This window comes from Myotis brandtii, unplaced genomic scaffold (assembly GCF_000412655.1).
Source record: "Myotis brandtii unplaced genomic scaffold, ASM41265v1 scaffold931, whole genome shotgun sequence".
NCBI classification, from domain to species: domain Eukaryota; kingdom Metazoa; phylum Chordata; class Mammalia; order Chiroptera; family Vespertilionidae; genus Myotis; species Myotis brandtii.
In genome coordinates this window covers 2765749-2776282 of record NW_005371843.1, presented here as the reverse complement: position 1 = coordinate 2776282, position 10534 = coordinate 2765749, and the positions used below count along the sequence as shown (strand labels likewise).

At 42.4% G+C, this 10534-nt stretch overlaps 1 pseudogene; it reads left to right on the top strand.

The window, feature by feature from the left end:
* The first annotated feature begins 8929 nt into the window (after window positions 1-8929).
* Window positions 8930-9495, top strand: LOC102251597 (annotated as a pseudogene).
* The last annotated feature ends 1039 nt before the right edge of the window (window positions 9496-10534 follow it).

Genomic DNA, 10534 nt, shown 5'->3' with positions numbered 1-10534 from the left:
CTCCTGAGGGGTCCCAGACTGCGAGAGGGCACAGGCTGGGCTGAGGGACCCCCCCTTCCCCCCCACCCCGAGTGCACAAATTTTTGTGCACCGGGCCCCTAGTATATAATAAAAGTGTAATATGCTAATTAGACCAGACAGCCGAATGACCTTCCAGACATCCTGCCGGATGACCTTCCAGAGGAAGCCAGGGCTACGAGGGCTGAGGCAAGCCTTGGGCCTCTAGTGTATATGTATGTATGTATGTATGTATGTGTGTGTGTGTATTGGATGGCTTCAAAGCCATGGGTATAATAATATAATTTCCACTGTTATATTAGTTTTTAAATGACTGCAAATCTTTGAAATTCTCCTATTGCAAAGTAAAGTCTAAAAAGAGAGAGAGAGAGAGAGAGAGAGAGAGAGAGAGAGAGAGAAGCAAAGTTTATGTCTCTTCTCCTTGCATCTGGGTGGGCTTGTGACTACCTCCACCAACAGAATATGGCAGAAATGTTATGTGCCTTTCGATGCTAGGTCTTAAAAGATCATGCAACTTCCTCTTTCCTCACTGGAACACTTTCTGTGGGAGCCCTGACTGTCATGTAAGAGGCTTGACTACCCTGAAGCCCCCATGATGAAGAAACTATGTGTATACATTTCATTCAAAAGTTTAAGCTGAGTTCATTACAGAAGGATGGTTAAATTAAAACATTTTACCATTCTGTCATACCTGCTAAGAAAATTAGTGCAAAAGTCAGCAAATGATATCAGGCTTCAGCCATTCAAGTCACTCCCAACTATTTGAGTCCTTAAATCTGAGGCCCTAGACATTATGGAGCACACATAAGCCATCTCATGTACTAATAGAATGTTTGTTGTTTTATGGTACTTGGCTTTGGTGTGGTTTGTTATGTAACATCAGATACCCAGAACACTAGCATTTTAATATGCTTTCAACAATGGGAGAAAAATAGTATGGATGGGAAGCTACTAGTTAACTTTGAACCTGCACAGCGAACTATGTCTTTCCAAAGGACACCATCTGTTATTTGTATCTCAACAGAAAATATTGAAAACCCCTGCCTTAGATTGAGTTTACTGAAAGAGAGCCTTACCACTATCAACGCACCTCTTACAATAATCTCATCTCATGTGTAAGGTACTAGTATTTAATTGTCAGAGATGCAATTCAAACAAGTTCAAATTTAACAACATGGTTTACGGGTTCATATAGAATACTAGAGTAGCACAGAGAATCAAAGAGACACAATGAACGGGGTATGATTTTAAGAGATTTGGCTAGCTCATCAGAGCTGTCTCGCTCTCATTCCATTTTCAGTGGTTCTCAACCTTCTGGCCCTTTAAATACAGTTCTTCATGTTATGACCCAACCATAAAATTATTTTCGTTGCTACTTCATAACTGTAATGTTGCTACTGTTATGAATCGTAATGTAAATATCTGATATGCAGGATGGTCTTAGGCGACCCCTGTGAAAGGGTCGTTTGACCACCAAAGGGGTCTCGACCCACAGGTTGAGAACCACTGATTTATATGAACTCTCTGATTGTTTCTGCTTGGTTTTATTTGAATATCATTGAGAATGGTAACCAGTGCCCAACTTCACAACCTGCAAGCTAGCAATATTAGCAAAAGGAAAGTTATCCTCATAGTCATTTAACAATCCTACAAAAGAATTGACTTGACTTGCTTAGTTTGCAAGCCTACCCCTTGAACCAATTATTGTGTCAGGATGGGGTATTATGTTTGGTCCCTCCTAAAAGACATGACATCCTTGTGCTAGGACCTAGAGGGAATGATTGAGAGTCCCACTAGGCTACATGTAATGTGGGGAAAGATTCCTAAAGAGGGTACTTTGACTAAAAGAAGATGGAAAAGTCTGATGGGAAGACAAAAACATTATAGTAACCCCAGCCTGTCATGCCTTTTCTTCCAAAAGTAAATAAAAGATTTGCTCTCAGCATGTAATACTTGCTTCAGGCAGTATACAGTGTCAAGATTCCATAAAATGTAACATTTAGGAAAACTCTATCATACTTAACTCATATATGCCTTAAACTTTGTACTATATTTCAGTAATAATTTTTAAAAACCTATAAAATTAAGGTATTTATTTGGAAAAAGAAATTTCTATAGAATTATTAGAAAAATTACAGACCAATTTAAATTTATTAAATTGATTATTTTTACTTTTCCCTCTTAAATTGTACCCCAAATTAATTGGGTTTTAATGTAATTTTACTAAAGTAGAAAAAATACACCTCCAAATATAAGTAACAAGCATTCCTTTATGTATTATTCATAGAATAGCTTAATAGGTATGAATATATTTTTGTGTAGACATATTTGTTCACTTGCATTTGAAGTGGGGTGTACAAAGTGCTTCCCTAGCTTATAAACATTTACTTTACACTAGAGGCCCACTGCATGAAATTTGTGCACGGGGGCGGGGGGCGGGGGGGTGTCCCTCAGCCCAGCCTGCACCCTCTCCAACCTGGGATCCCTCTCACAATCCAGGACTGCTGGCACCCAACTGCTTGCCTGCCTGCCTGATTGCCCCTAACCACTTCTGCCTGCCAGACTGATCACCCCCTAACCACTCCCCTTCCAGCCTGATCAATGCCTAACTGCTCCCCTGCTGGCCTGATTGCCCCTAACTGCCCTCCACTGCTGGCCTTGTCACCCCTAACTGCCCTCCCCTGCTGGCCTGGTTGCCCCTAACTGTCCTCCCCTGAAGGCCTGGACCCCTTCAACTGCCCTCCCTGCAGACCTTGTTCCACCCAACTGCCCTCCCCTGCAGGGCTGGTTCCCCCCAACTGCCCTCCCCTGCAGGCCTGGTCCCCCCCAACTGCCCTCCCCTGAAGGCCTCATTCTCCCTAACTGCCCTCCCCTGCCAGCCATCTTGTGGCGGCCATCATGTGTCCACATGGGGGTGGCCATCTTGTGTGTTGGAGTAATGGTCAATTTGCATGTTACCTCTTTATTAGCTAGGATTATAGAAAATATCCATATGGTAGAAAAGATATCATAATATAACTGAAAAAGAACTTGGCACTACAATGAGAAAAGACCTCAATTCATCACTTACTACAACTGTGACCATGGTCCAAGAACTTCACCGTTTAGAGCCAGTTTTATCATTTGTTTAATGGGAAGTCATGCCACATTTAAGTAAATGATTTAATAAATTAAAACAACTCAGTTGATTGCTTATGTCAAAATTTGCTTAGGACAGGGCAAGTAGGAAACCAGATTTTCTTAGATCCCCTGTTTACAGAATCTAGTCCATTACCTGTTTCTGTAAATAAAGTTTTATTGGAGTAAAGCTACTCTTGTTCATTTATTTGTTGTCTATGGATGCTTTAGTGCTAGGAGAGCTGAGTAGTTGGAACCAAACTATATGACTCACAGAGCCTAAAATATTTATTACCTGGTCTCTTCTGAAGGAGTTTACAATCCTTGTGCTAGTTTAAACTCTTTTAGGAAGGGAATTCTCATACATTCTATGCATTCCACCCTTCTTTCATAAACCCTATTGAGTTAGAACAGAATTGGGGGCACTTATCTTTTCAGTACAAATTCTTAACAAGAAGTTCAGTGGCCCATCAGACAGCATTAAAGGTTGCTACTTCACCAAGGGCTAGATAGGAGTACCTATGTTATTGCTTCTATCCACCCTACCCCACTGTATGAACTGGATGATGCTCACAAGCTATTTCAAGCTTCCTTTCTTCTTCAAATCTAGAGAGAATAGAAGGATACTGCTATGTCTGAATGCCTGTGCTTCCCAAAATTTATATGCTGAAACCTAACCCCCAATCTGATATTATCTGAATATGGGGCCTTTAGGAGGTGAGTAGTTCATAAGGGTGGGACCTCAAAAATGGGGACTGTGCCCTTATAAAAGACACCAGAGAGATCCCTAACCCCTTCCACCATGTGAGGACACAACAAAAAGACAGCCATCCATAAGGCAGCAAGCTCTTATGAGTCAGTGATTCTGCTGGTGCTCTGGTCTTGAACCTCTCAACCTCCAGAACTGTATGAAATAAATTTCCTATTGTTTCTAAGCCACTTGGTTTATGGTATTTAGCAGAATAGCCCAAATGGAGTAAGACAAGTACACTAGTTGGAGTCACAGGATCATTCATTCAGGAAAAAAGCTGTTAGTGATGATGACCTTAGGAAATGAGCACTGAATTTGGAAAGTTAGGAAATATTTCTTTGAGGAAGCAAGGAATCTGCTTGTGTAAGTGGTTAAATAATCTCAAAGACCTGGAGGTGCCGATTGGTAGGGCAGCTGCTCAAGAGAAAGAGTCCTTTCCTTCTCTCTGCAACTGAAAGCAAAGACATTTACTGAACATGCAAACCACTGATCATTAAAGACAGAGTTACTCATTTATTTCTGTAAGATAAATGCACGAAGCATGCAGAGAGCTGAAGACAACGGAGGGCACCATGAAGGCTTTGCAGAATGCCCCAGAGTGACACGGGCCAAGAGACCAAAGTGACGACAGGGAGGGAAGTGACCCACGGAGCGTTAAATGAAGCAACCTGACTTGAGGAGATGATGGCCAGCAGGAGACTTAGAAGGGAGTTTCTGTAGATGGCTCTAAAGGTTTGGGCTTAAAGTAGTGTGGTAGGCTCCTGTGTGATTCGAACCTGAAAGTGACAGTAAGAATGTTGACTGGTTTATGAATCCAAAGCCAGCCTGGAAGGAATATGACCATGGGAACCTTGGTATAGGGCAGTGGTCGGCAAACCGTGGCTCGTGAGCCACATGCGGCTCTTTGGCCCCTTAAGTGTGGCTCTTCCACAAAATACCACATGCGGGCACGCACGTACAGTGCGTTGAAACTTTTGTGGCCCATGCACAGAAGTCGGTTTTCGGCCTGGGCAAGTCTACTTTGAAGAAGTGGCAGAAGAAGTGGGGGTACGTTCGCTGAGGTCGACCCCTCAGATTGAGGAGGTTTTTAGCAAAGGCCAACTTAGGAGTACCCTAATTAAGTTAATAACAATGTACCTACCTATATAGTTTAAGTTTAAAAAATTTGGCTCTCAAAAGAAATTTCAATCTTTTTACTGTTGATATTTGGCTCTGTTGACTAATGAGTTTGCCGACCACTGGTGTAGGGGATGGGTTCTGGGGGCAGGGCTGGGCTAAATGAAGTACTTCCTCAGAGTGGCCTGGAATAAATATAAGCAGTTTGAGTTGAACAAGATAAGGCACACATGAAAGCCAGATAAATTTCCAGGATTATGTCCAAGGAGTTAAGTGAGGATTTAAACAAGAAACAGGTGTTGAGAGGTCAGAAACCTATTAGGAATCAGAGTCCATTGGAAGGAGGCAAACCATTAGGATAGAGACAACGGGGAAAAGAGTGCATGTCCAGGACCCCACTCTTAAACTGCATGTGGCCTTTAAGGAATGGGGACCTGTCAACTGACCTAAAGGCACAGGACTTGATGTACACTTGCAGTGGTTCTCAACCTTTTGGCCCTTTAAATACAGTTCCTCATGTTGTGACCCAACCATAAAATTATTTTCGTTGCTACTTCATAACTGTAATGTTGCTACTGTTATGAATCGTAATGTAAATATCTGATATGCAGGATGGTCTTAGGCGACCCCTGTGAAAGGGTTGTTTGACCCCCAAAGGGGTCACGACCCACAGGTTGAGAACCACTGAAGAGCATTCCCCACCATTTGATTTGCCTGTTTCTTCAATTACTGATAATGTGGGAATTTTGTTTTCATGAAACGTTATTTTTTTTCATGTTGTGGACAGTGAAGTTGCAGAAGAGAGATTATTTCAGGTACTCAAGAGGCAGCTCAATTTTGTGGACACGTCTGTAAGGTAAATAAGAGACCCTAGTTTACGACATGTGCCTCTCTGATCTAAGGTTTACACCTGATTCACCCACAGCTTGATTTATGAACTGGTTAACCTGTTCTTACAGCAGGATTCTTCTCACATAGGGCTGCTTAATCTGTTTTGTTAACAGCATTTAGTTAGTCACAGCTGTTCCCAATACTTATCCACTTTATACCCCTTGTGCCTGGAATAGGTAGCAACTTTGGAAACACTGCCTTACAAAACCCCGAATTGGCTATTAAGAACATTCTGGGTAGGCTGAATCACATATCCTTTTCCACGTGTCTAACACCATCTGGAAGCATTTTGTTTTTCATGAAAAACGTAGGTCACCTGATTATTCTATGGTTCATTGCTCTAGAAAATGTTTCCTAAATCAAAATAACTAACAAAAAAACCCTCAAAAATACAAGAACAGAACATTTCAGTACAATCCTTTATTAGCATGATTTCAGTGGTTAAGAATTTAGAAATCAGCTCCCAAATAAACCAACATAGAAATGATGACTTTGGCTGGAGTGTGTGTGTGTGGGAGGGGGGGTATTTAAATGCTAATTGACAATATGGCAAGGATTAAGAAGAGTGAGCTTCTTAAAAATATCACTAAAATGGAATCAATTCCTTAAAGCTACTACCATATTCATTCTGATCATGTAAACTTCATGTTTAGAAATACTTTTAAAATACAGTGGTCATTGTCTGTCTCTTACCTATAAACTTTCAGGAAATAATGTCAAAATGATTTTTTTTTAACTCATGGATTTTGGTTTATTCCATTAAAGAGAGTAGAAACTACTCCTTAGTTTTTTAGTGCTTGAAAGGGTAAGTCGAATTTTAAAAATTGATAACTGCGTCTGCTAAAACATAGAATTAGTTAACTGAAAGGGAGGAGACAAAGTATGGATTTCTCAAAAACCTTGAAAAGTTAGGCTTAAGTGTGTGGCATAGCAAGATAATAAGCAATGTGGAGAGGTAAAGGCTGTGGAAAACTGGGGAGTGCATTCTCCACTTAATGAAATTCAAAATCTCACCTTTTAAAATACCATGTTGGAATAAGGTCTAGTTCTACTGTATCGTCAAGATCAGCCATATTTGTCAAACATCAGGGATTTGCCATGTCTCATTGTGCTGCAGTTTATCACCATCATCAGGCACTGTGCAAACCCCTCACATGGTTTATTTCACTTACTCTTTAACTCTCTGAGGTAGGCATGGTTATCCCCATTTCACAGAAAACTGAGTTAGTCCAGGGCACAGAGTTCATGATACAGAGAAGGCACCCAATTAACATTAGTTGAAAGTCTTGATGAATGACAAAACCTTTCCGTTCTGATTTTATGTTGTGATGTGGGGCTGAGACTTTGTTGGGTTCCTGTTGGGTTTGCCACTAGCGGGGAATTGGGAGGTGGAAATTGAGCAGAGGAGCTCCCTTGAACTTGCCCTTCCATTCCTCATCGCACCAGCAACAACCCTTTTCCCAACAGTCGCCAGCTCCCTTGCTACGCCCAGAACCAGTGTCACCGCATCCCCTCAGAGCTACCAGCAGCAGCCAGTTTCTCCTCCAAGCTTCTAAGGCAGCGGTTCTCAACCTTCTGGCCCTTTACATACAGTTCCTCATGTTGTGACCCAACCATAAAATTATTTTCGTTGCTACTTCATAACTGTAATGTTGCTACTGTTATGAATCGTAATGTAAATATCTGATATGCAGGATGGTCTTAGGCGACCCCTGTGAAAGGGTCGTTCGACCGCCAAAGGGGTCGCGACCCACAGGTTGAGAACCGCTGCTCTAAGGGATTGGCATCAGCCGGGTGTCTCTCCCTCCTCAGAAGCCTAAGTTCTTAGCTCCACGGGGACTCCTGCAAGCTCCTGAGAACCAGGACTGCCAACCAGTCAACTCTTCCTCTTCAAAGGTCTACTCTAGGCCCCGGCTCCACATTTGCATTTCTAAATTCTGAAAACCACACTCTGGTCCCTTTATTCCCCCAGGCTAGGGATGGAAGCTGCTTCTTGTGCTGCCTCCAAGTTTTCTTTTTTGCTATTTCAGACTTCAAATCCCACATTAACCAGTTCTCAATATTCTTCTGTCAAAATACCTGGTGTGATTCTGGTTCCCTGCTGGTTATATAACTGATACAGGATACCTAATAGGTTGTAGGGTGGTTCTGGAGATTAATTGATGCCTGGCTCATGGTAGATTCTCATTTGCTATTATTTGATTCCTTATTTGGAGCAAACTACAGTATTATCTCTCTTTCTACATATTTGGTAAGCATACCTTCTATGCATCCAGCCAAGATAATGTCAATACTATGGAACAAAACATGGTTAAGGGCAGACCCCTGTTCCACAGCACTAGGACACATCTTCAAAACTGGCTTCGTTCTTTCTATTTTTTAAAAATGTATTGGAGTGGCATTGGTTAATACAATCATATAGGTTTCCAGTGTATTTTTCTATGATACATGATCTGTATATTGCTAATCAACATTCTTTAGGTATTTATTATCTCTCCACAATGGGCATGTATTATTTTCATCATTGAATTATAAAAGAATAAACCGATTTTCATTTTGAGAGAAAAAAAAACATTCAGTGCTTTAGACAAATTTTGACTGTAACACAATGAACTGAAAAGAGCTGCAGGAAACTTAATGTTAGCTCTTTCACTAAGATTGTGTGACTGTGAGCAAGTCACTAAACTGCTCTGTGTTCCAGTATCTTTAAGAGTAAAATGAGGCAGTGCCCTTGGTGGTCCCAGATCTATCTCTTGCTTCAACAGTGTTTAGACAGAACACTCCCAGGGACATCCCTTCTTTCAGCCCCCGGCCACCTTCCTGTGTCTTATCCAGTCACCACCTTTAGAACCACCTCTGAACCAGCCAACACACCTGTTTGTTTTCTACCTTAACTCCTTATTGCCAAACAACCACCAGCTCCCAAATTCATCAGCATTATTCCACCGAGGTGGAGGCTGCGGTCAACCGCCTGGCATCCTGCATCTGCAGGCCCCACACCTACCTCTCTTGGGCTTCTATTTCCACCGCGACAACATGGCTCTGGAGGACGGGGGCCCCTTCTTCCTCGAGTTGGCGGAGAAGAAGCAACAAATTCATCAGCATTATTCCACCGAGGTGGAGGCTGCGGTCAACCGCCTGGCCAGCCTGCATCTGCAGGCTCCACACCTACCTCTCTTGGGCTTCTATTTCCACCGAGACAACATGGCTCTGGAGGACGGCGGCCCCTTCTTCCTCGAGTTGTCGGAGAAGAAGCAAGAGGGTGCTGAGCGTCTCTTAAAGATGCAAAGCCAGCACAATGGCTGCATTCTCTTCCAGGGCGTGCTGACGGCTTCCCAAGGTGAGTGGGGAAAATTCAGGGGGCCATGGAAGCCGCCCTGGCCTTAGAGAGGAACCTGAACCAGGCCCTTTTGGATCTGCGTGCCCTAGGTTCTACCCACGCAGACCCTCAGCTCTGTGATTCCTGGAGAAACCACTTCCGGGGTGAGCAGGTGAAACATCAAGAAGATGGTCAACACCTGACTCACCTCAGCTGGCTGGCCGGCCCCCAGGCTGGGCTGGGTGAGTATCTCTTTGAAAGGTTCACCCTCCAGCGCAACTAGGAGCCTTTGGAGTCCAGAGGCCTTTGAGGGGCCCCTCTGCATCCCCCTAGAGTCTGGCTTTTGCCTAAGCCTCTTCCGGAAACTACTAGCCATTCTTTTAACCACCCTGAATCCCTCTCCCATGTATTGGACCAAATGAAACAATAAAGCTTTTTGCAAAAAGAAAAAAAAAAGAGTAAAATGAGGAACTTGAACTAGGCAATGTCCAAGATTTCTTCAAGCTTTCTTACTCTAAATGTAAGAAATAGTGTTACTGTACATATTTCATATCACTGAGATATTGCTGACAATAAAATTATTTTAAACCAACTGCAGTTCAACAGCAAGAAGCTAAAATTGGGGAATGAATGGATCCTTCTTCAAGCAGATGTGAAGTTAATTATATCAAACATGGATAAAATCCAAGTGAAATAAATTCCTCGAAAATGTCAGTACGTCTATGGTCAATTCACTCCAAGCCTAAGAAAAAGGGAAGCTAGTCTAGCCAAAATTATAATTGTGAGGAAGTAACTCATGCCTTCTTGCCATGAAAAAGCTCCTCTACAATATGGCAGGGCTGGTGGTATGATGTGATCATAACACTACCCAATTATGTGGGAGAAGAATATGTGTTAAACTTGCCAACTAGAACATCAAGTTCAGCTAACAATTCTTTGTGGCCCCCAAATTGCCACTGTGGCATCCATCTGTCTCTTCACCATGGACTTCAGTGTAGCTGACACCATAGGCACAGCTAACTCAAGTTCCTCTCCTGTGTGTTTAGAAAGAAATAACCACAGTCACTGAAGCCAAATAATTTTTGCAGCTTTCCCACAGTCCAGATAAATGTCCTCAACCCAAAGTAGCAAAGTGATAAGAGCCTGAAATATCTGCAAAAGAAAAAGCCCAGCTCAGGAAAGACAGATTTCATTTGTATGACTACCTCTATAATAAAATACATTTTGCGATCATTTCTTTACTCTCTCCTCTCTCCTTCCCTTCCTCCCTCTCTCCCTTCCTTCCTTCATTTTTTATTTTGTTCCTTCCTTTATTCTTTACT